The following is a 27,027-nucleotide window of genomic DNA, read 5'->3' as shown; positions in this document are numbered from 1 at the left end:
GCTCCCATTTGGATTCCCTTTATTTCCTTGTCTTGCCTAATTGTATTGGCTAGAACTTCCAGCACTATGTTGAATAGTAAAGGTGACAGAGGACAACCTTGTCTGGTTCCAGTTCTAAGAGGAAAAGCTTTCAGTTTTACTCCACTCAGTAAAATATTGGCTGTGGGTTTGTCATAGATAGCTTCAATCAGTTTTAGAAATGTGCCACCTATGCCTATACTCTTCAGTGTTCTGATTAGAAAAGGATGCTGGATTTTATAAAATGCTTTTTCTGCATCTATTGAGAGGATCATGTGATCTTTATTTTTGCCTCTGTTAATGTGGTGGATAATGTTTATCGACTTGAGTATGTTAAACCAGCCTTGCATCCATGGGATGAAGCCTACTTGATCATCATGAATGACTTTTTTGATGATAAGCTGTAATCTATTGGCTAGGATTTTGTTGAGAATTTTTGCGTCTATATTCATGAGTGAGATTGGTCTGAAATTCTCTTTTTGTTTGGGTCTTTTCCTGGTTTTGGTATCAGGGTGATGTTTGCTTCATAGAATGTGTTGGGGAAGATTCCTTCTTCCTGAATTTTTTGGAATAATCTCTACAGTGCAGGAATAAGCTCTTCCTTGAAGGTTTGATAGAATTCTGGAGTGAAGCCATCGGACCAGGGCATTTTTTGGTTGGAAGCTTTTTTATTGTTTCTTTGATCTCAGTGCTTGAAATTGGTGTGTTCAGGAGCTCCATTTCTTCCTGGCTGAGTCTAGGGAGAGGGTGTGATTCCAAATATTGATCCATTTCTTTCACATTGTCAAATTTCTGGGCATAGAGTTTCTGGTAGTATTCAGAGATGATCTCTTGTATCTCTGTGGGATCAGTTGTTATTTCCCCTTTATCATTTCTGATTGAGGTTACTAGAGATTTTACTTTTCTATTCCTCATTAGTCTGGCCAATGGTTTATCTATTTTATTTATTTTTTCAAAAAACCAACTCCTTGTTTCATTAATTTTCTGAATGATTCTTTTGTTTTCAATTTCATTGATCTCTGATTTGACTTTGGATATTTCTTTTCTTCTACTGAGTTTAGGCTTAGATTGTTCTTCTTTTTCCAATTCCATAAGATCTCTTGTGAGATTGTTGATGTGCTCTCTTTCTGTTTTTCGAATGTAGGCATCTAAAGCGATGAATTCTCCTCTCAAAACTGCTTTTGCAGTATCCCACAAGTTTTGGTAGCTTGTGTCTTCATTGTTGTTATGCTCAAGGAAGTTAATGATTTCCTGTTTTATTTCTTCCTTCACCCATCTGTTATTCAACAGAAGATTGTTCAATTTCCATGCCTTTGGGTGGGGTCGAGCATTTTTGTTAGAGTTGAGTTCCACCTTTAGTGCCTTATGGTCTGAGAAGATACAAGGTAAAATTTCAATTCTTTTGATTCTGTTGATATTTGTTTTATGTCCCAGGATATGATCAATTTTGGAGAATGTTCCATGGGGTGATGAGAAGAATGTATATTCTTTATCTTTGGGGTGGAGTGTTCTATATGCGTCTATCAGCACAGTTGTTCTAGGGTCCCATTTAAGTCTCTTATATCCTTGTTTAATTTCTGTTTAGAGGATCTGTCCAGCTCTGTAAGAGGAGTGTTAAGGTCCCCTGTTATTATGGTATTATCAGCTATCATATTGCTCAGACTGAGTAAGGTCTGTTTCAAGAATCTGGGAGCATTTAAATTGGGTGCATAGATATTTAGAATTGAAATGTCTTCTTGTTGTATTTTTCCCTTGACCAATATAAAGTGACCATCTTTGTCTTTTTTGACTTTAGTTGCTTTAAATCCTCATGTATCTGAAAATAAGATTGCAACTCCTCTTTTCTTCTGAATTCCATTTGCCTGAAAAATTGTCTTCCAACCCTTGACTCGGACCTTTAATTTGTCTTTTGAAGCCAGATGTGTTTCTTGCAGACAGCAAATGGATGGCTTGTGTTTTTTAATCCAGTCAACCAATCTATGTCTCTTCAGTGGGGAGTTCAAGCCATTAACATTTATTGAGATAATTGATAAGTGTGGTAGTATTCTATTCGTCTTATTTTGTGAGAGATCATTGCTTAGTTTTATCTTTTGCATCATTGTGGAGGTTTGGTTCTGCTCTTTAATTTCTGAGTTCTTACTTTACTGCTGATCCATTGTGGTGGTCAGTGTGCAGAACAGGTTGAAGTATTTCCTGAAGAGCTGGTCTTGTGGAGAATTTCCTCAATGTTTTTATATCCGTAGATGATTTGATTTCTCTGTCAATTTTGAAGCTTAGCTTAGCAGGGTACAGAATTCTGGGCTGGAAATTGTTCTGTTTAAGTAGATTAAAGGTAGATGACCATTGTCTTCTTGCTTGGAAAGTTTCATTAGAGAAGTATGGGGTCACTCTGATGGTTTTGCCCCTGTAGGTCAACTGGCGCTTACTCCTGGCAGCTTGCAGAATCTTTTCTTTTATCTTGACTTTGGACAGGTTCATCACAATGTGTCTTGGAGAAGCTCGGTTAGAGTTGAGGTGACCTAGGGTCCGATAGCCCTCTGAAAGCAGTGTGTCAGAATCTTTGGTGATATTTGGGAAATTTTCTTTTATAATACTCTCTAGTATGGCTTCCATTCCTCTGGGGCATTCTTCTTCCTCTTCTGGAATTCCTATAACTCGTATGTTGGAACGCTTCATAAAGTCCCATAATTCTGACAGGGAACGTTCTGCTTTCTCTCTCTTCTTTTCTGCCTCTTTTACTATCTGAGTTATCTCAAAAACTTTGTCTTCTACCTCTGAAATTCTTTCTTCTGCATGGTCTAACCTGTTGCTGATACTTTCCATTGCATCTTTAAGTTCCCTGATTGACCGTTTCATTTCCTTCAGCTCTGCTATATCCTTTTTATATTCTTCATATCGTTCATCTCTTATTTGATTCTGTTTTTGGATTTCCTTTTGGTTATTTTCCACTTTATTAGCAGTTTCCTTCATTGTTTCCATGATTTCTTTCATTGTTTTCAACATGTGTATTCTAAATTCCCTTTCTGTCATTCCTAACATTTCTGTATAGGTGGAATCCTCTGCAGTAGCTACCTCATGGTCCCTTGGCGGGGTTGTTCTGGACTGGTTCTTCATGTTGCCTGGAGTTTTCTGCTGATTCTTCCTCATGGGTGATTTCTTTTATCTGTTTCCTTGCCCTAATTTTCCTTTCACTTCCTCTTGCTCTTTAAGTTCTCGTGCCTGTGGACTAAGGGTTACAGGACCAGAAGGGTGAGAAGGTTTAAGAACAAAAAAGGGAATGAAAGAAAGGAGGACCGTGTGGTAAGAAAAAAAAAAAAGAGAAAAATAGAGAAAGGATAGGGGGTGGGTAAAAGGGATATTGACAAAAAGCAGAGAGGCAGAGAAAGAGGGAGCAGAGCAATATAGGTGTACATTAGGGTACTTTGATACAACCTTAAAAAAAAAACCACCTTCTGGGTGTTCCAGTTAGGTGGTTCCCTTGAGGTCAGCAGCTCTTTGCTAACCTGATCAGACACAGTACCCCACCTCCACCAAGTAGAGAGGAAAGACAAAAATGCTATAAATCAAACCAAAACAAGCAAACAGAAAACCGCACGGGATAAAATTGGCTGGAAAAACCAAATAATAGCGGTAGAAACACTGACAAAAATGAAGTTCTAATAATTGAAATAGGCAGCAATGGGAAATTATAATTAAACTAGAAAAATTGAGAAAGAAAAAGGATCTGTATGGAAAAGTTTGAACTTAAAAAACAAAACAACAATCCACAACATCAAAGTAAACAAAAAAACCAACCAAACCAAAACCAAAAACAAAAAAAAAACACAACCAAAAACAAATCAGTATGTATATGTTATTGAATATTGTCTGGGCAACACGTGGTCTTCTGGGGTATGAGATGTTAATCACAGTTCTGATACTACTGGAGGCTGCTAGTTTCTCAAACCCCAGCAGGTAGACACCCTAAATCTCTCTTCAGCCCACTTAAAAGGCACTTTGAACTTGTTCACTTACTGAGCAGAAGCTTTCTCAGGGAAGTGCTTGTCGCTTGAATCACTGCTGAAGTGGCTATCCACTTACCCTGTGTGTTAAAACTGGTCTCCCTCTGCCCCCGAGGGTTAGGGCTGCAAGGTGGCTCAGACCCCGCCCTTAGGCTACTTGGTCACTGGGTTACCAGCTCCCACCCAATTCCAGCTCTGCAACCCTGAGGGCGGAGCTTGCCGGGGCAGATCGCTCACAATGTCTCCCTGTGACCCAGAGCCAAACACTATTAGCTCCGTCTGGCTCAGTGGCTCAGACTGGGGCCCTAGACAAAGGCCAAAGTTCTGCACACTCCCGCTCAGGCTCTCCCCAAGGCAGTTCAGCTGAGTGCCAAGTCCAAAGACACCAAAACAGTTCATAGGTCAGGCCTTTCTGGTTTGCAGTCTCCCTGCTACTGAACTTACAGTTGCGGGCGGGTTTAGACGGATTGAACACACGCGACCACTTGCCGGTTTTCCACTGTTTTAGTCCTCCTCTTGGGGTCCAGAAGTCTCTCGCTGACTCCCTGTATCCTCTCAGGGGTGATGATAGGCAGATCCCACCAGCCATAGATGCCTGGAGTCCTATCTCCCCAGACTCACGGTGCCCAGATGCAAGGAAGCTGTTACTCGGCTGCCATCTTGCTCCGCCTCCCATTGAGATCAATTATTATAATATTTAGCTTCCACATAGGAGTGAAAACACGAAATATTTGTCTTTTTGTGCTTGGATTATTTCACTTAACATATTACTTTTCAGTTCTTATTCATTCTTTTAAATAATTTAAAACAAAGGAAACAAAGGAAAGGAATTCATTCTTTTTAAATAATTTTTCTTTCTTTTTTTTTTTTTTTTTCCAGTTTTTGGCCTGGGCTGGGTTTGAACCTGCCACCTCCGGCATATGGGACCGGCACCCTATCCCTTTGATCCACAGGTGCCACCCTCTTTTTAAATAATTTTTATTTTTGGAGATTTATGGAGGGTACTGGAAACCAGGTTACAATGATTGCATTTGTTAGGTAAAGTCCCTCTTATAATTGTGTCTTGCCCCCAAAAGGTGGTCACACACCACGACCCCCACCCACTCCCTCCTTCCTTCTCTCTGCTCTCGCCTTCCCTCATCCTCATCATGTACTAGGTCATTAATTGTCCTCATCTGAAAATTGAGTACATAGGAATTCTTGCTTCTCCATTTTTGTGATGCTTTACTAAGAATGTTGTGTTCCACTTTCATCCAGGTTAACACAAAGGATGTAAAGTCCCATGTTTTTTGATGGCTGAATAGTATTCCATGGTGTACATATACCATAGCTTATTAATCTATTCCTGGGTTTGTGGGCATTTAGGCTGTTTCCACATTTTGGCGATTGTAAATTGAGCTGCGATAAACAGTCTAGTCCAAGTGTCCTTCTGGGTAAATGCCCGGCAATGGGATTGCAGGATCAAATGGAAGGTCTAGCTTGAGTTCTTTGAGGGTTCTCCACACTTCCTTTAAAAAAAGTTGTATTAGTTTGCAGTCCCACCAGCAGTGTAAAAGTGTTCCTTTCTCTCCACATCCACACCACTATCAGCAGTTTTGAGATTTTGTGGTATGGGCCATTCTCCCTGGGGTTAGAGGTTATCTCACGGTGGTTTTGATTCGCATTTCTCTAATAATTAGTGATCATGAGCATTTTTTCATATGTTTGCTAGCCATTCATCTGTCTTCTATAGAGAAGGTTCTATTTGTGTTTCTTGCCCATTGATATATGGGATTGTTGGCTTTTTAAATGTAGATTAGTTTGAGTTCTCTATAGATCCTAGTCATCAAGCTTTTGTCTGATTGAAAATATGCAAATATCCTTTCCCATTGTGTATGTTGTCTCTTTGCTTTGGTTGTTGTCTCCTTAGCTGTACAGAAGCTTTTCAGTTTAATTGAGTCCCATTTGTTTATTTTTGTTGTTGTTGCAATTGCCATGGAAGTCTCCTTCATAAAGTCTTTCCCCAGGCTGATATCTTCAAGTATTTTTCATATTCTTTCTTTGAGGATTTTTATTATTTCCTGCCTTAAAATTAGGTCTTTTATCCATCTTGAATCAATTTTTGCGAGTGGAGTTCTAGCCAATAAAATTAGACAGGACAAGGAAATAAAGGGCATCTGAATGGGAACAGAGGAGGTCAAACTGGAAAAATTGGAAGTTCTAGCCAATACAATTAGTCAAGATAAGGAAACAAGGGGCATCTAATTTCAGTATTTTACATGTGTATATCCAGAATAGTGATTTATTGAATAGGGATTCTTTCCTTCCTTGTATGTTCTTGTTTGTTTTATCAAAGATTAGGTGTCTGTAAGATGTTAGTTTCATTTCCTGGTTTTCAATTCGATTCCAAATGTCTATGTCTCTATTTTTGTGCCAGTACCATGCTGTCTTGACCACCACGGCCTTGTAATACAGCCTAAAGTCTGGTATGATGATGCCCCAAACTTTGTTTTTATTACTAAGAACTACCTTAGCTATAGAGTTTTTTCCTGGTTCCATACGAAAAGAAGTATTATTTTTTTTCAAGTCTTGAAAGTATGATGTTGTTATTTTAATAGGGATGGCATTGAATCTGTAGATTGCTTTGGGAAGTAGAGGCATTTTAACAATATTGATTCTTCCCAGCCATGAGCATGGTATGTTCTTCCATTTGTTAATATCCTCTGCTATTTCCTTTCTTAGGATTTCATAATTTTCTTTATAGAGGTACTTCACCTCTTTTTTAAGGTATATTAGTAGGTATTTCATTTTATTTGAACCTATGATGAAGGAAGTTGTGTCTTTAATTAGCCTCTCATCTTGGCTGTTATCAGCATATATAGAGGCTACTGACTTGTAGACAATAATTTTATATCCTGAGACATTGCTGTATTTTTTGATGACTTCCAGGAGTCTTGTGGTTGAGTCTTTGGGGTTCCCTAAGTATAAGATCATATCATCAGCAAAGAGGGAGAGTTTGACCTTCTCTGCTCCCATTTGGATTCCCTTTATTTCCTTGTCTTACCTAATTGTATTGGCTAGACCTTCCAGCATTATGTTGAATAGTAATGGGATAGAGGATAACCTTGTCTGGTTCTACTTCTAAGAGGAAAAGCTTTCAGTTTTACCCCATTCAGTAAAATATTAGCTGTGGGTTTGTCATAGATAGCTTTGATCAGTTTAAGAAATGTGCCACCTATGCCTATACTCCTCAGTGTTCTAATTAGAAAAGGATGCTGGATTTTATTGAAGGCTTTTTCTTCATCTATTGAGAGGATCGTATGGTCTTTGTTTTTGCTTCTGTTGATATGGTTGATAATGGTTATGGACTTGTGTATGTTAAACCAGCCTTGCATCCCTGGGATGAAACCTACTTAATCATGATGTATGACTTTTTTGATGATAAACTGTAATCTATTGGCTAGGATTTTGTTGAGAATTTTTGCATCTATAGTCATTAGTGAAATTGGTCTGAAAGTCTCCTTTTTAATTGCATCTGTTCCTGGTTTTTGTATGAGGGTGATGTCTGCTTCATAGAAAGTGTTGGGGAAGATTGCTTCCTCCTCAATTTTTTGGAATAATTTCTGCAGTATGGGAATAAGCTCTTCTTTGAAGGTTTAATAAAATTCTCATGTGAAGCCATTCGAACCAGGGCATTTTTTTGTTGGGAGATTTTTTATTGTTTCTTTGATCTCAGTGCTTGAAATTGGTCTGTTCAGGAGATCTATTTCTTCCTGGCTAAGGCTAGGGAGAGGGTGTGATTCCAAATATTGATCCATTTCCTTCACATTGTCAAATTTCTGGGCATAGAGTTTCTGGTAGTATTCAGAGATAATCTCCTGTATTTCTGTGGCATCCGTTATCTCACCTTTATTATTTCTGATTGAAGTTACTAGAGATTTTACTTTTCTGCTTCTAGTTATTCTGGCCAAAAGTTTATCTATTTTTTTATTTTTTCAAAAAACCAACTCTATGTTTCATTAATTTTCTGAATGATTCTTTTCTTTTCAATTTCGTTAAACTCTGATTTAATTTTGGGTATTTCTTTTCTTCTGCTGAGTTAGAGCTTAGATTGTTCTTCTTTTTCCAATTCCCTAAGATGGCTTGTGAGTTTGTTGATGCGCTCTCTTTCTGTTTTTTGATGTAGGCATCTAGAGCAATAAATTTTCCTTTAAGGACTGCTTTTGCTGCGTCCCATAGGTTTTGGTATCTTGTGTCTTCATTGTTGTTATCCTCAAGGAAGTTAATGATTTCCTCTTTTATCTCTTCCTGTATCTGACAGTCATTCAGCATAAGGTTGTTTAATTTCTATACCTTTGTTTGGGGTCAAATATTTTTGTTGGAGTTGAGTTCCACCTTTAATACCTGTGGTCTGAGAAGATATAAGGTAACATTTCTTTTTGTTTTATTTTTTTTGAGACAGAGTCTTACTGTTTTGCCCTTGGTAGAGTGTCATGGTATCACAGCTCACAGCAACCTCCAACTGTTGGACTTGAGTGATTCTCTTGCCTCAGCCTCCCAAGTAGCTGGGAGTACAGGTGCCTGCCACAATGCCTGGCTATTTTTTTTTTATTGTTGTTCTTGCAATTGTCATTGTTTTTTAGCTGGCCCAGGCTGGTTTGAACTCTTCACCATGTGAGCATTTATGTTGGGTGCATAAATATTTAGAATTGAAACATCTTCTTGTTGTATTTTTCCATTGACCAATATAAAGTGACCATCTTTGTCTTTTTTGACTTTAGTTGCTTTAAATCCACATATATTTGAAAATAAGATTGAAACTCCTCTTTTCTTCTGAATTCCATTTGCCTGAAAAATTGTCTTCCAACTCTTAACTTGGAGTTTTAATTTTTCTTTTGAAGCTACATGTGTTTCCTGCAGACAGCAAATGGATGGCTTGTGTTTTTTAATCCAGTCAGCCAATCTATGCCTCTTCAGTGGTGAATTCAAACCATTAACATTTATTGAGATAATTGATAAGTGTGGTTGTGCTCTATTCATCTTATTTTGTGAGAGTCAATTGCTTAGTTTTACCTTTTGCAACATTGTGGTGGTTAGGTTCTGTCCTTTAATTTGTGAGTTCTTATTTTGCTGTTGATTCATTGTGATGGTCAGTGTGTAGAACAGGTTGAAGTATTTCCTGTAGAGCTGGTCTTGGTGCGGCGAATTTCCTCAATGTTTGCATATCAGCAAACGATTTGATTTCTATGTCAATTCTAAAGCTTAGTTTAGTGGGATATAGAATTCTGTGCTGGAAATTATTTTGTTTAAGTAGATTAAAGGTAGATGACCATGGTCTTCTTGCTTGGAAAGTTTCATTAGAGAAGTTTGCAGTCACCCTGATGGATTTGCCCTTGTAGATCAATTGGTGCTTACTCCTGGCAACTTGCAAAAATCTTTTTTGTCTTGACTTTGGACAGGTTCATCACAATGTGTTTTGGAGAAGCTCTATTTGAGTTGAGGCAACCTGGGGTCCGATATCCCTCTGAAAGCAGTGCGTCAGAATCTTTGGTGATATTTGGGAAATTTTCTTTTATAATATTCTCTAGTATGGCTTCTGTTTCTCTGGAGCATTCTTCTTCCCCTTCTGGGATAACTATAACTCATATATTTGAACATTCATAAAGTCCCATAATTCTGTCAGTGATCATTCTGCTTTCTCTATTTTTTCTGCCTCTTTAACTATCTGAGTTATCTCAAGAGCTTTGTCTTCTACCTGTTATATTCTTTCTTCTGCATGGTCTAATCTGTTATTGATACTTTCTGTTGCATCTTTAAATTCCCTAACTGACTTCTTCAATTCCTTCAGCTTTGCTATATCCTTTCTGTATTCTTCATATCATTCATCTCTTATTTGATTCTGTTTTTGGATTTCCTTTTGGTTATTTTCCAGTTTTCTCTGCAATTTCCTTCATTGATCGTTTTCACCATCTATATTTTAAATCCCCCTTCTGTCATTTCTAACATTTCTTTATAGGTGGAATCCTTTGCAGTAGCTATCTCATGGTCCCTTGGGGGTTGCTCTGGATTGGTTTTTCATGTTGCCTGGATTTTTTTGCTCATTCTTTCTCATGAGTGTTTTCTTTTATCTGTTTCTTTGCCCTAGTTTTCCTTTTACTTCCTCTTGCTATTTAAGTAACCATGCCTCTGACCTAAGATTTTCATGAGTCCTTTTGGGGTTAGTCCTGTGCCAAATGACTCATGAAAATTTAATCAACAAACTTACCAGTATTTCAATGGGAACTATGGGCCTGCTTTTGGCTTATTGTCCATAATTGTCCATATTTGTCACTGATAGTTGTAACAAGTGATGCAAGTGTGCATTAGTTAGTCTAGATCTGGTTGGAGATTTCAGATGTTTCATTCTGGAAAAAGTCTGTTCACAGACATAAGTGCTGCCAAAGATGGTTGCCATTTTGAGTGCCTGGTTCCTGAGATTAGGATATGTCTCAGAGGGGACAGATGCATAGAAATTAGGAAGGCTGCTTGACTTAAATGCATCTTTCAGAGAGTCACAATTTTGCAGTTCAGCCACTTCCATTTGGTAAATCGTATCCACATGTTCAATGTCAATAGAAAACGGGTTACAGAAAAGCTGTATGTCCTGTTCATGGAGATGAAGCTCTTTAAATCTAAATTGGAACTCCCTTTGCAACTTTTCCAGTGAATCCACACATGTTTTATTTGGGAATGCAACCAATGGATTTTCTGCTAACAGATTTTGAGTTGTGGGGAGATGGCAGAAATTTTCCTCCTTCACTTGTTTGATGAGGAGGCCTAATTTTACTTCAAATGCTTTCCCATGTGATTGCATATCACAGGTGAGCTTCCCCTTTCCTTGAAGTTGCACATTGAAACTGTTGAGTAGCTCTGTTGCATATGTCAGAAAGGTAAGGTGCCATTTCCATTCTGCATCATTGAGCTCTGGTACTTCTTTGTTTTTTGAAAGCAGAAAAGCTGTAATCTGTGGAAGTAAGTCATAGAAATGTTTCAAAACTCTCCCTCAACTCAGCCAATGGACTTCTGTGTGGTACGGAACATCTTCATTTAGCTCAGACAGAAATTCCTAAAATTTTCTGTGGTTTAGTGCATTACCTCTAATGAAGTTAACACAAGATACTACACTTTTCATAACAGAATCCCACTTCAGTGATTTACTCCAAAGCGCTTGTTGGTGGATGAGGCAGTGTATGGCTATTGGATGAGAATGGTTATGTTTGTCCATCTCTTGGTTAATGCGAGCAATTACTCCTTTCTTAGACCCCACCATGCTAGGAGCACCATCAGTTGTCACACTGGCTAGTTTTGCCCAGTCCAGCTCCAAACTATTCACAGTTTGGCAAACCTATCCTGTCCTGTAATTGTTCCATTGATGCTTTGCAGTACAGCAAGCTCTTCTGTGACTTTGAAATAGTCATTTGACCCATGAATAAAAATTAGAAGTTGTGCAGAATCAGGAACATCATTACTTTCATTGAGTGCCAAAGAAAAATAGGAAAGTTTTTTGCGGAGTTTTGCAAATGCTGATGCAAATTGTCTCCCATTTCTTCAATCCTTCGTGTAATTGAGGATCCTGAAAGACTCACTGTATTAAATAAATCGTCCTTCTCTGGACACATCTTTTTGGCAACAGAAAGAAGTCATTCTTTAACAAATTCTCCCTCCACGAATAGTTTGCCAGTGCATGTTATTAGCTTGGCAACTTGAAAACTTGCTCACAGTGATGAAGTACTTAGCTGTTTCTGCTTCACAAAAGTATTTTGCTGAGTTGTCAATGTATATTTCAGTTTTAATATTTTATCTTTCTTACTTCTCTGACCAATCATATTTATCTTTATGTTGAGTTTGATAGTGTCAACACATATATTCTTTGAACACAGACACTATATTCCGTCATATCAAACAAACAGCTCTTTCCTTGTACTGCATGAAAAAGTAATCATGAGTCCACTGTTATTTGAATATCCTACACTCTGAGTCAATTTTTCTCTTTCTTGATATCATTGCTTCCTAGGGATTCCCAATTGCTATTAGTAAAATACCAATATATATATGCAGTGCTGCAAAAACAATATACCAGCAATAACTTTGCCCACACAGAGACATATAGACTTCACTGCCCATCAATGCAATCTGATCAGTGCCCATCAATGCAGTCTGATCAGTGTCCATCAATGCAGCATTGCCAGTTCACATCATTTCAGCCTCGCCAGTGCCCATGTGGTGGAACTCCGCTTTTACCTCAGGCTCACATTGGTGCAGTGCAGGAACAGGCACAATTACAGAGCTGGTTTCTCCACCCTCTTTCCAGTTCACATTACCCTGTGCAAACCACACTGTGATCTATGAACTCGCACAGGAATCTGATCGCATGGGTGAGAAGACCCATGTGATCAGATTCCACTGTAGGAAAAAAGAAGGCACGTATGCCTTTTTTCTTCCAAATCTAATATGAGTTCAGCCATACAAGCATATGGCTGAACTCGCACTGCTCAGAGATCGCAACAGTGTGAACCGGGGCTTACACAGCACACAACATACAACGTCATACACAACTGAATAGCAATCAGAATATAAATGCACTTACCATCAATTAAATTGGGTTTTGTACTCCTCAGCTATCTGCAGAGCCAGATTAAGTTCCCATGGGGCCGTAGGCAGATTACCAGTTTGGGGGCCCCATGCAATAACACTGAGCACTGACCATTTGCATTATCACTGACCACTGATCATTTGTGATAACACTGACTGATGACAATTTGCATTAATACTGAGCTCTAACAATTTGCATTAACACCTTACTTATAATTATCATTACCACTGAGCTCTGACCATTTGCATTACCTCTGAGCGCTGACAATTTGCATTAGCACTGAGCGCTGACTATTTGCATTATCACTGTGATGCAACACCCCTAGAAACCACCCGCAGCCAAATAACCAACTTAAAAAAAAGGCTCTCCTAACTGCAAAAAAAAGAGGCATTCTAACTTAAAAAAAAAAAAGGCACCCCGTATTGGGGGAAAAAAAAAAGCCCTACTAACTTCAGGAAAAAAAAGACCCTCCTTAAACACAAAAAAGGCCCTACTAACTGCAAAATTAAAAAAAAATAGACCTCCTAACTTCAAAAAAAAAAAAAATAAATCCTAACTTGTTCTTACCTCGATCCTTAGGTAGCAGCAGGCTCTGCACAGGCAACCTGATGACTCCTCTGATTACACCAGAGACTGAGAGGAGGAGGGGAGTCAGAGAGTGTGGGGCACATTCCACACATGCACACTGTGAGCCGAGACGAGTGGGCTGCTAAGCAGGACAGCAAAAACACCCATCAGGGAGAGATAGAGAGAAGGAGGGGTGGGTAGAGACAGAGAGAAGGAGCAGAGTCAGAGAGATGGCGCACATTCCACAAATGCGCACTGCAGCCCGGAATGAGTTGGCTGCTAAGCAGTACAGGCAGCTGTGGCAAAAACACCTGGCAGGCCAGATAAATGTCCTCGGTGGGCCACATGTGGCCCACTGGTCATAGTTTGAGGAACTCTGTTCTGGGGTATGGTATGCTAATCACAAAGCTGATATAGCTGTATGAGATGAAAACTAGAGGCCTCTGCTGACCTCTTTGCCCTCAAATCCCACAGGGTTGAGAGCTTGAATCTCTCCTCAGCCCACTTAAAAGGCGCCTGTGGCTCAAGGAGTAGGGCGCTGGTCCCATATGCCGGAGGTGGTGGGTTCAAACCCAGCCCCGGCCAAAAACCACAAAAAAAAAAAAAAAAGAAAAAAAAAAAAAAAAAAAAAAAGACACTTTAAACCATTAAACCTTGGCTAAGCAGAAGCTTTCCTAGGAAAGCACTTGTCACTGGAATCTCCCCTAAAGTGGCTGCCTGCTTATTAGGTGCACCAAAACTGGCCTCACTTTATGCCCCTAAGGGCTGAGGATGCAAGGCAGCCCTCCTACTGCCAAACACCGAATGCTCCACTCTTCCTCAGAGTCTCAGTTCCAGCCTATGGTGCTGCCCAAAGTCACTAGCTCACTTGTCCAAGTTCTCCCAGCCTGAGCCTTGCTCGGTGAGCCTGAGGGCAGAGCCCGCATGGCAGTTCTCCAACAATGGCTGTGCATGTGAACCATAGCTGAACAATGTTAGTCCTGTTCTGGCCCAGCAGCTCAGTCCTGGACCCTGGACAATGCTTAAAGTCACTGCACTCTCATCAAAGTTCTCCCAAAGTAATTCAACGGAGTGCCCAAGTCCAAGTAAATAAAACAACTCACAGGGAAGGCCTTCCCTGTTTGGAATCTCACTGCTGTTGTAGTTACAGCTGTGGCAGCCTCAGACTGAACTAAACCAGTTGCCACTTTGTCCTATTCCTGGAGTCCAGAAGTCTCTCACTGTCTCCTGGCATCCCCAAAGGGATGTTTCTGGGCAGAGCCCGTAAACCAGAAATGCCTTTAGTCTTTCCTCCCCAATCTTCACCATGCCTGGTTGCAAAGAAGCTATCACTCGGCTGCTATCTTGCTCCCTCTCCTAAAAAAAAAAAAAAAAATGTGTATTTATTGTCTCCTAGTTCTGGAGGCTGGAAGTTGAAGATTAAGATGTTAGCAGGCTTGCTCAGGAATTCATTCTTTATTATGACTCATAATATTCTCTTCCATATGCATGCCACATTTTCTTTATCTGTTCATCTTTTGATGGACACTTGAGGTTGATTCCATCCCTTGGCTCTAAAACAGTATAGCTATAGGACTTTCTGAAGGACTATAGACTTTGTGGCCTGAATGCCTTTCAAATTTGTTCTGGGCTCCAAGCTGCTTTTCTCTTCTAGTGGTGTAATTAGCCAGAAATCAAGTTTCTACTTCTGGGGTGGAGAATTTTCCTCTGGTCAGGCCAGTCTAAAGGCTCCTTCTATGCTTGTTAGGTGAATTCTGCCTTGTGCTATGTTACCCTGTGCCAGGGTGGCCCTGAGTTCTAATGCAAAGTCCCATAATCACTTTAGTTTTCTTCCCCTGGTCATGGAGATTCTCTCTCTATTTGGCTCTGATATGGCACTGCCATGGAATGGGGGTGGGGTGACGTAGACAATACAAGTCTTTCCTGCCCATTCAGTACCTCTTTCCTTTATATATTAAAACTAGGGATTATGAGCTCTTTCCTGAATTTTAGTTCTTCTGACAGTGCTTTCTTGGGTGGACAGTTGTTGAATTTAGTATTCCAGTGGAAGGACAAATGTTGGAGTGTTGCATTCAGCCATCTTGCTGCACTTTCTCCTCTACATTGATTTTCTGTTGAGCCGTTTTATCCATTGTTGAATGAGGAATCAAAGTCCTTTGCAATTATTATGTTTTTGTTCATTTCTCCTTTCCCATCTGCTAATATTTGTTTTATTTATTTATGTGCCTAGATGCTGGATGTATGTATATTTACTGTTGTTAAATCTTATTTATATATTCACCAATTTATCATAGTATAACAACCACCTTTGTCTTTTGTTACAGTTTTTGACTTGATGCTCATTCTGTCTGATAAAAGTAAAGTCACACTTGTACTCCTTTGGTTACCATTTTCATAAAATATCTTTTATACTCTTCTCACTTTTAGTATTTTTTTTTAATTGTTGGGGATTCATTGAGGGTACAATAAGCCAGGTTACACTGATTGCAATTGTTAAAGTCCCTCTTGCAATCATGTCTTGCCCCCATAAAGTGTGACACACACCAAGGCCCCACACCCCTCCCTCCATCCCTCTTTCTGCTTCCCCCACCATAACCATAATTGTCATTAATTGTTCTCATATCAAAATTGAGTACATAGGATTCATGCTTCTCCATTCTTGTGATGCTTTACTAAGAATAATGTCTTCCACTTCCATCCAGGTTAATACGAAGGATGTAAAGTCTCCATTTTTTAAATGCTGAATAGTATTCCATGGTATACATATACCACAGCTTGTTAATCCATTCCTGGGTTGGTGGGCATTTAGGCTGTTTCCACATTTTGGCGATTGTAAATTGAGCTGCAATAAACAGTCTAGTACAAGTGTCCTTATGATAAAAGGATTTTTTTCCTTCTGGGTAGACGCCCAGTAATGGGATTGCAGGATCAAATGGGAGGTCTAGCTTGAGTGCTTTGAGGTTTCTCCATACTTCCTTCCAGAAAGGTTGTACTAGTTTGCAGTCCCACCAGCAGTGTAAAAGTGTTCCCTTCTCTTCACATCCACGCCAGCATCTGCAGTTTTGAGATTTTGTGATGTGGGCCATTCTCACTGGGGTTAGATGGTATCTCAGGGTGGTTTTGATTTGCATTTCTCTAATATATAGAAATGATGAACATTTTTTCATATGTTTGTTAGCCATTCGTCTGTCTTCTTTAGAGAAGGTTCTATTCATGTCTCTTGCCCATTGATATAAGGGATTGTTGGCTTTTTTCATGTGGATTAATTTGAGTTCTCTATAGATCCTAGTTATCAAGCTTTTGTCTGATTGAAAATATGCAAATATCCTTTCCCATTGTGTAGGTTTTCTCTTAGCTTTGGTTATTGTCTCCTTAGCTGTACAGAAGCTTTTCAGTTTAATGAAGTCCCATTTGTTTATTTTGTTGTTGTTGCAATTGCCATGGCAGTCTTCTTCATGAAGTCTTTCCCCAGGCCAATATCTTCCAGTGTTTTTCCTATGCTTTCTTTGAGGGTTTTTATTGTTTCATGCCTTAAATTTAAGTCCTTTATCCATCTTGAATCAATTTTTGTGAGTGGAGAAAGGTGTGGATCCAGTTTCAGTCTTTTACATGTAGACATCCAGTTCTCCCAAGACCATTTGTTGAATAGGGAGTCTTTCCCCCAAGGTATGTTCTTGTTTGGTTTATCGAAGATTAGGTGGTTGTAAGATGTTAGTTTCATTTCTTGGTTTTCAATTCAATTCCAAGTGTCTATGTCTCTGTTTTTGTGCCAGTACCATGCTGTCTTGACCACTATGGCTTTGTAGTACAGACTAAAGTCTGGTATGCTGATGCCCCCAGCTTTATTTTTATTACTAAGAACTGCCTTAGCTATACGTATTCCATACAAAACCCAGAATCATTTTCTCCAAATCTTGAAAGTACGATGTTGGTATTTTGATAGGAATGCCATTGAATAGATAGATTGCTTTGGGAAGTATAGACATTTTAACAATGTTGATTCTTCCCATCCATGAGCATGGTATGTTCTTCCATTTGTTAATATCCTCTGCTATTTCCTTTCTTAGGATTTCATAATTTTCTTTATAGAGGTCCTTCACCTCCTTCGTTAGGTATATTCCTAGGTATTTCATTTTCTTTGAAATTATGGTGAAGGGAGTTGTGTCCTTAATTAGCTTCTCATCTTGACTGTTATTGGTGTATACAAAGGCTACTTACTTGTGGACATTGATTTTATATCCTGAAACATTACTGTATTTTTTGATGACTTCTAGGAGTCTTGTGGTTGAGCGTTTGGGTTCTCTAAGTATAGATCTTGTTGTCAGCAAAGAGGGAGAGTTTGACCTCATCTGCTCCCATTTGGATTCCCTTTATTTCCGTGTCTTGCCTAATTGTATTGGCTAGAATTTCCAGCACTACGTTGAATAGTAAAGGTGACAGAGGACAACCTTGTCTGGTTCCAGTTCTAAGAGGAAAAGTTTTCAGTTTTACTCCATTCAGTAAAATATTAGCTGTGGGTTTGTCATAGATAGCTTCAATCAGTTTTAGAAATGTGCCACCTATGCCTATACTCTTCAGTGTTCTAATTAGAAAAGGATGCTGGATTTTATCAAATGCTTTTTCTGTATGTATTGAAAGGATCATGTGATCTTTATTTTTGCCTCTGGTAATATAGTGGATAATGTTTATGGACTTGCGTATGTTAAAGCAGGCTTGCATCTCTAGGATGAAGCCTACTCGATCATGATGAATGACTTTTTTGATGATAAGCTGTAATCTATTGGCTAGGATTTGTTGAGAATGTTTGCATCTATATTCATGAGTGAGATTGGTCTGAAATTCTCCTTTTTGTTTGGGTCTTTTCCTGGTTTTGGTATCAGGGTGATGTTTGCTTCATAGAATGTGTTGGGGAAGATTCCTTCTTCCTCAGTTTTTTGGAATAATTTCTGAAGTACAAGAATAAGCTCTTCCTTGAAGGTTTGATAGAATTCTGGTGTGAAGCCATCTGGACCAGGGCATTTTTTGGTTGGAAGATTTTTTGTTGTTTCTTTGATCTCAGTGCTTGAAATTGGTGTGTTCAGGAGCTCTATTTCTTCCTGGGTAATTCTAGGGAGAGGGTGTGATTCCAAATATTGATCCATTTTCTTCACATTGTCAAATTTCTGGGCATGGAGTTTCTGGTAGTATTCAGAGATGATCTCTTGTATCTCTGTGGGATCAGTTGTTATTTTCCTTTAATCATTTCTGATTGAGGTTACTAGAGATTTTACTTTTCTATTCCTCATTAGTCTGGCCAATGGTTTATCTATTTTATTTATTTGTTCAAGAAACCAATGCCTTCTTTCATTAATTTTCGGAATGATTCTTTTGTTTTCAATTTCATTGATCTCTGATTTGATTTTGGATATTTCATTTCTTCTTCAATCTAAGCCTGTGTTTAGTCTTAGATTGTTCTTTTTCCAATTACATAAGTTGGCTTGTGAGATTGTTGATGTGCTCTCTTTCTGTTTTTCGAATGTAGGCATCTAAAGCGATGAATTTTCCTCTCAAAACTGCTTTTGCAGTATCCCACAGGTTTTGGTAGCTTGTGTCTTCATTGTTGTTATGTTCAAGGAAGTTAATGATTTCCTGTTTTATTTCTTCCTGCACCCATCTGTTATTCAACAGAAGATTGTTTAATTTACATGCCTTTGGGTGGGGTCGAGCATTTTTGTTAGAGTTGAGTTCCACCTTTAGTGCCTTATGGTCTGAGAAGATACAAGGTAAAATTTCAATTCTTTTGATTCTGTTGATATTTGTTTTATGTCCCAGGATATGATCAATTTTGGAGAATGTTCCATGGGGTGATGAGAAGAATGTATATTCTTTATCTTTGGGATGGAGTGTTCTATATGCATCTATCTAGCACAGTTGTTTAATTTCTGTTTAGAGGATCTGTCCAGCTCTGTAAGAGGAGTGTTAAAGTCCCCTGTTATTATGGTATTATCAGATATCTTATTGCTCAGACTGAGTAAGGTCTGTTGCAAGAATCTGGGAGCATTTAAATTGGGTGCACAAATATTTAGAATTGAAATGTCTTCTTGTTGTATTTTTCCCTTGACCAATATATAGTGACCATCTTTGTCTTTTTTGACTTTAGTTGCTTTAAATCCACATGTATCTGAAAATAAGATTGCAACTCCTCTTTTCTTCTGAATTTTATTTGCCTGAAACATTGTCTTCCAACCCTTGACTTGGAGCTTTAATTTGTCTTTTGAAGCCAGGTGTGTTTCTTGCAGACAGCAAATGGATGGCTTGTGTTTTTTAATCCAGTCAGCCAATCTATGTCTCTTCAGTGGGGAATTCAAGCCATTAACATTTGTTGAGATAATTGATAAGTGTGGTAGTATTCTGTTCCTCTTATTTTGTGAGAGTCCATTGCTTAGTTTTATCTTTTGCATCAGTGTGGAGGTTAGGTTCTGTCCTTTAATTTCTGAGTTCTTACTTTTCTGCTGATCCATTGTGGTGGTCAGTCTGCAGAACAGGTTGAAGTATTTCCTGCAGAGCTGGTCTTATTGTGGCGAATTTCCTCAATGTTTGTATATTTGTAAATGTTTTGATTTCTTCGTCAATTTTTAAGCTTAGCTTAGCAGGGTACAGAATTCTGGGCTGGAAATTGTTCTGTTTAAGTAGATTAAAGGTAGATGGCCATTGTGTTATTGCTTGGAAAGTTTCATCAGAGAAGTCTGCGGTCACTCTGATGGATTTGCCCCTTTAGGTCAACTGGCCCTTACTCCTGGCAGCTTGCAGAATCTTTTCTTTTGTCTTGACTTTGGACAGGTTCATCACAATGTGTCTTGGAGAAGCTCGGTTAGAGTTGAGGTGACCTGGGGTCCGATATCCCTCTGAAAGCAGTGTGTCAGAATCTTTGGTGATATTTGGGAAATTTTCTTTTATAATATTGTCTAATATGGCTTCCAATCCTCTGGGGCATTCTTCCCCTTCTGGGATTCCTATAACTCGTATGTTGGAATGCTTAATAAAGTCCCATAATTCTGACAGTGAACGTTCTGCTTTCTCTCTCTTCTTTTCTGCTTCTTTTACTATCTGAGTTATCTCAAGAACTTTGTCTTCTACCTCTGAAATTCTTTCTTCTGCATGGTCTAACCTGTTGCTGATACTTTCCATTGCATCTTTAAGTTCCCTAATTGACTGTTTGAGTTCCTTCAGCTCTGCTATATCCTTTTTATATTCTTCATATCATTCATCTCTTATTTGATTCTCTTTTTGGATTTCCTTTTGGTTATTTTCCACTTTATTAGCAGTTTGCTTCATTGTTTCCATCATTTCTTTCATTGTTTCAATATGTGTATTCTAAATTCCCTTTCTGTCATTCCTAACATTTCTTTATAGGTGGAATCCTCTGCAGTAGTTACCTCATGGTCCCTTGGTGGGGTTGTTCTGGACTGGTTCTTCATGTTGCCTGGAGTTTTCTGCTGATTCTTCCTCATGAGTGATTTCTTTTATCTGTTTCCTTGCCGTAATTTTCCTTTCACTTCCTTTTGCTCTTTAAGTTCTCTTGCCTGTGGACTAAGGGTTCGATGAGTCCTTTTGGTACAGAACCAGAAGGGCGAGAAGGTTGAAGAGCAAGAAAGGGATGAAAGAAAGGAGGACCAAGTGATAAGAAAAAAAATAATAGAGAAAGGAGAGGGGGTTGGTAAAAGGAATATTAACAAAAAGAAGAGAGGCACAGAAAGATGGAGACAGAGCAATATAGGTGTACAGTAGGGTACTTTGACACTACCTTTAAAGAAACCTATCTTCTGTGGGTGCCCAGTTGGGTGGTTCCCTTGAGGTCAGCAGCTCTTTGCTAACCTGATCTGACACAGTACCCCACCTCCACCAAGTAGAGGGGAAAGACAAAAATGCCATAAAACAAACCAGAACAAGCAAACAGAAAACTTTACGGGATAAAATTGGGTAAAAAACCAAATAATAGCAGTAGAAACACTAGCAAAAATGAAGTTCTAGTTATTGAAAAAGGCAGCAATGGGAAATTATAATTAAACTAGAAAAATTGAGAAAGAAAAAAGATCTGTATGGAAAAGGTTGAAATTAAAAAAACAAAACAACATCAACAACATCAAAATAAACAAAAAAACAACCAAACCAAAAAAAAAAAAAAAAAAAACACAACCAAATACAAAGCAGTATGTATATGTTGTTGAATATATTTTGGGCAACAGGTGTTCTTCTGGGGTATGAGATGTTAATCAGAGTTCTGATACAACTGGAGGCTGCTGATTTCTCAAACCCCAGCAGGTAGACACCCTAAATCTCTCTTTAGCCCACTTAAAAGGCACTCTGAACTTGTAAACATGCTGAGCAGAAGATTTCCCAGGAAAGTGCTTATTGCTGGAATCACTGCTGAAGTGGCTATCCACTTACCCAGTTTGCCAAAACTGGTCTCACTCTGCCCCTGAGGGTTAGGGCTGCAAGGCGGCTCAGACCCCACCCTTAGGCTACTCAGTTGCTAGGTTACCAGCACCCACCCAGATTCTAGCTCTGCAACCCTGAAGGTGGAGCTTGCTGGGGCAGATCACTCACAATGGCTCCCTGTGGCCCACAGCCAAACACTATTAGCTCCGTCTGGCTCAGCGGCTCAGTCTGGGGCCCTAGACAATGGCCAAAGTTCTCCGTACTCCCGCTCAGGCTCTCCCCAAGGCAGTTCCACTGAGTGCCAAGTCCAAAGACACCAAAACAATTCACAGGTAAGGCCTTTCCATTTTGCAGTCTCAATGCTACCGAACTTACAGTTGCGGGCGGGTTTAGACCGATTGAACACACGCGACCACTTGCCATTTTTCCACTGTTTTAGTCCTCCTCTTGGGGTCCAGAAGTTTCTCGCTGACTCCCTGTATCCTAATAGGGGTGATGATAGGCAGATCCCACCAGTCAGAGATGCCTGGGGTCCTATCTCCCCAGACTCCTGGTGCCCAGATGCAAGGAAGCTGTTACTCGGCTGCCATCTTGCTCTCAGTTACTCCACTTTTAGTATTTTTTTAATTTATTCACTTTTTTAATTAAATCATAGCTCTATACATTAATGAAATCATGGGGCACCATATGCTGGTTTTATATACCATTTGACATATTTTCAGCACACTGGTTAACATAGCCTTCCTGGCATTTTCTTAGTTATTATGTTAAGACATTTATATTCTACATTTAGTAAATTTCACATGTACCCTTGTAAGGTGCACTGTAGGTGTAATCCCACCAATCACCCTCCCTCCGCCCATCCTTTCCCCTCTCTCCTCTCCTTCTTTTCCTTCCCCATATACTTAGGTTATAACTGGGTTATAGCTTTCATATGAAAGCCATAAATTAGTTTCATAGTAGGGCTGAGTACATTGGATACTTTTTCTTCCATTCTTGAGATACTTTACTAAGAAGAATATGTTCTAGCTCCATCCATGTAAACATGAAAGAGGTAAATTCTCCATCTTTCTTTAAGGCTGCATAATATACCATGGTGTACCTATACCACAATTTATTAATCCATTAGTGGATCAATGGGCACTTGGGCTTTTTCCATGACTTAGCAATTGTGAATTGGGCTGCAATAAACATTCTAGTACAAATATCTTTGTAATAATGTGATTTTTGGTCTTTGGGTATATACCTAGCAAAGGAATTATAGGATCAAATGGCAGGTCTATTTTTAGATCTCTATGTGTTCTTCAAACATCTTTCCAAAAGGAATGTATTAATTTGCATTCCCACAGGCAGTGTAGAACTGTTTCCTTTTCTACAGCATCTGTGGTCTTGTGATTTTGTGATATGGGCTAATCTTAATTAGATGATATCTCAAAGTGGTTTTGATTTGCATTTCTCTGATGATTAAGGATGATGAGCATTTTTTCATATGTCTGTAGGCCGTGTGCCTGTCTTCTTTAGAGAAGTTTCTCTTCAAGTCCCTTGCCCAGCCTGCGATGGGATCACTTGTTCTTTTCTTGTTCATATGTTTGAGTTCTCTGTGGATTCTGGTTATTAAACCTCTGTCGGAGACATAACCTGAAAATATCTTCTCCAATTCTGAGGGCTGTCTGCTTGTTTTACTTACTGTGTTCTTGGCTGTGCAGAAGCTTTTTAGTTTGATCAGGTCCCAGTAGTGTATTTTTGATGCTGCTTCAATTGCCCAGGGGGTTCTCCTCATAAAATGTTCACCCAGATTGATTTCTTCAAGAGTTTTCCCTGCACTTTCTTCTAGTATTTTTTTTTTTTTTTTTTTTTGTAGAGACAGAGTCTCACTGTACCGCTCTCAGGTAGAGTGCCATGACATCACACAGCTCACAGCAACCTCTAACTCTTGGGCTTAGGCAATTCTCTTGCCTCAGCCTCTCTTTTAGTATTTTTATAGTTTCATGTATTAAGTTTAAATCTTTAATCCAGTGAGAGTCTATCTTAGTTAATGGTGAAAGGTGTGGGTCCAGTTTCAGTCATTAGACAATTGTCTGTTTCATTAGACAATTGCTAAGTCTACAGGTTGCCAGCCATTTCATTCAGCACCATTTGTTAAATAGGGAATCTTTTCCCCACTGAATGTTTTTAATTGGCTTGTCAAAGGTCAAATAACGGTAAGTAGCTGAGTTCATCTCTTGGTTCTCTATTCTGTTCCATACATCTACCTCTCTGTTTTTGTGCCAGTACCATGCCGTTTTGATCACTGTTGATTTATAGTCTAGTCTTAGGTCTGGTAGTGTGATTCCTCCTGCTTTGTTTTTATTTCTGAGTAATATCTTGGCTATTCAAGGTTTTATCTGATTCCATATAAAATGAAGTATTGTTTTTTTCAAGATCTTTAAAGTATGACAGTGGAGCTTTAATAGGGATTTCATTGAAATTATATATTGCTTTGGGTAGTATGGACATTTTAACAATGTTGATTCTTCCCAGCTATGAGCATGGTATGTTTTTCCATTTGTTAACATTTTCAGCTATTTCTTTTCTTAGAGTTTCATAGTTCTCTTTATAGAGATCTTTCATGTCCTTTGTTAGACAAACTCCAAAATATTTCATCTTCTTTGGCACTGCTGTGAATGGAATAGAGTCCTTAACTGTTTTTTCAGCTTGTCTGTTGTTGGTATATATAAAGGCTACCGATTTATGAAAGTTGATTTTGTAACCTGAGACGCTGCTGTATTCCTTGATCACTTCTAAGAGTTTTGTAGTAGAATCCCTGGTGTTTTCCAGATATACAATCATATCATCTGCGAAGAGGGAAAGTTTGATCTCTTCTTACTTTTAGCCTTTGTGTGTCCTTAAAAGTAAAGTGAATCTCTTGTAGTCAGCATGTAGTTAATTCTTTTTATTAATTTGTTTAGTTGTTCTATGTCTTTTTGATTGACAAATATAAACCATTTGCATTTAAATTAATTATGGGTAAGAACTTACTATTGACATTTTGGGTAATTATTCCTTTAAAACATTTTTTTTTTATTTTTTAATTTTTACATATGCATGTGTTTATTAGGTTTCAACTTCTTGCCTTCACAAAATTAAAAAATGGCTTCAAATTTAACAACAACAACATTGTTTAAGATAAGGACTAGAAATAAAAACCTCACAAAGCATGATCAAAGATAAACACATTCAGGAAAGAAATCAGACGATTGCTGCAACGAAGTATTGTTTCTTTTATTTTTCTCTCTTTCTTGCTGTCTTCCTTTGTGATTTGATGATTTGGAGTGGTATGCTTTGATTCCTTTACCTTTTGAGTATGGACTATTTCACTTTGCAGTTACCATTTATCTTACAGAAAACATTTTATAGTTATACCAGTATGTTATAAACTGACAAGTTAATTTCATACAAAAGTTATATATTTTTGATCACACCACCAAACATTTTATGTTTTTAATGACACAATTTACATCTTTTTATATTGTTTGCCCATAAATAGTGTAGTTGTATATATTTTTATTTTGTTATTTAAAATTTAAACTTGAGTTAAATGTATAAAATGTTTAAATGCGTTAAATGAGTTAAATGGTTTACATAGTACCATTATACTGTTAGAGTGTTCTGAATTTGACTATATCCTTACTTTCACCAGTAAATTTTCTACTTTTTCTTGATTATATGTTTTCTTGATTATAACTAGTATTCTTTCATTTTCACTTGTAAGACTCCCTTTATCATTTCTCATGAGGTAAGTCTAGTGGTGATGAACTCCTTTAGCTTTTAATTGTCCAGGAAAATGTTTCCATTTCTGAAATGCAGTTTTGTCAGGTATAGTATTCTTGGTTGGCACTTGTTTTCTTTCAGTATGGTGAATGTGTCTTTACATTTTCCCCCAGCCTGCAAAGTTTCTGCTGCAAAATTCCCTGATAGCCTTATGGAGCTTCCTTTATATGTGTGGGTTTATTTTTCTCTCATTGTTTTTGAAAGTTTCCTTTTCTTTGATTTTTGACAGCTTGATTATGACTTAGTGTAATCTTGTTTGGAATAAACTTTATTGGATATATTTTGAACTTCTTGTACCTGGATATTTATACAGGTTGGTTATTGTTTTAGTCTAGTTTGTGCTACAAAAGAATACCTAGGACTAGATAATTTATAAAGAAAAGAGGTTTACTTAGCTCATGGTGAGGTAGGCAGGGAAGTTCAAGAGCATGGTCTTGGCTTCTGGATAGAGCTTTTGTGCTGTGTCAGAACATGATGAAGAGTCAAAGGGAATGCGAACTCTTGCAAAGAGGCAGAACCTGAGGCATGTGCTGGCTTTATGGAAATCAACTCTTACAGGAACTAATTTCTTTTGAAACAACTAATTGTTTTTGCCAGAGTGAGAACTCACTCACTTTTGTGGAATCGATACCAAGCCATACATGAGGGATCTATGACCCAAACTCCTTCCAGTAGGCCTCATCTTCCACTTTTACCACATTGGGGATCAAATTTCAACATGAATTTTGGAGGAGACAAACAAACCCCAATGTATCCCTTATGTAATATGCTTTGTACCAGAAGTGCTTTTTTGTTTTTCAGATTTTGGAGTATTATATAATACTTATTAGTTCAGCATTTCTCATCCAAAAATTAAAAATATTCCAGTGAGCATTGCCTTGAGTGTTATGCCTATACTCAAAAATTTTTAATTATTGTCTTCCTGATATTACTGAGCTCTGTATTTGTATTCTCTTGTATTTTTGTTAAGCTCTTTAAAATAATTATTGAGAATTCCTTTTTGGTAAATTTATAGATGTCCATTTATTTGGGGTCATTTATTGGAGAATTATTTTGTTTCTTTGATTATGTCATGTTTCTTTTTTTAATTCCCTCTCATATTTCTTGTAACCCTGAGTTGATATCTATTCACTTGATGGAATAATCATCTCTTCTAGGTTTTATAGACTGGACCAGTGGGAAATGAGTTTAACCTATGAGTTGGTGTGAGGGTGCAAGTTGTGTGGTTTGTGACATCTCTGTTATGGGGGGGATGCTGTGGAGTAATCTATGTGAACTGAGGTCAGCATCAGCAAAGACTGCAAGTTGCCTCAGCAGTGAAGGCTGTGAATATTTATGGCAGTAACAGCAACAGAAAAGGATGTTGGATGTCCTGAGTGAGAAAACCTTGTCTCCATCAGCTTTTCCTGAGAGTCCTGAAGTTCTATTTGGATGCCACATAGACTTTATGGAATCTTTCTAGACTATAACAATTCAAAGGAACCCTTCCTCCTCTTTGTTTGTGTGCTGTATCTACTTCACAGCACCTATTAGACTTATTCAGATGCTGTCCCTTTTTCTTGACCAGACTGGGGAGTCAGGAATATCACTTGTATCTGTCAG

The sequence above is a fragment of the Nycticebus coucang genome, chromosome 8 (assembly GCF_027406575.1).
Source record: "Nycticebus coucang isolate mNycCou1 chromosome 8, mNycCou1.pri, whole genome shotgun sequence".
NCBI lineage: Eukaryota > Metazoa > Chordata > Mammalia > Primates > Lorisidae > Nycticebus > Nycticebus coucang.
This window is presented reverse-complemented; position numbering follows the sequence as displayed.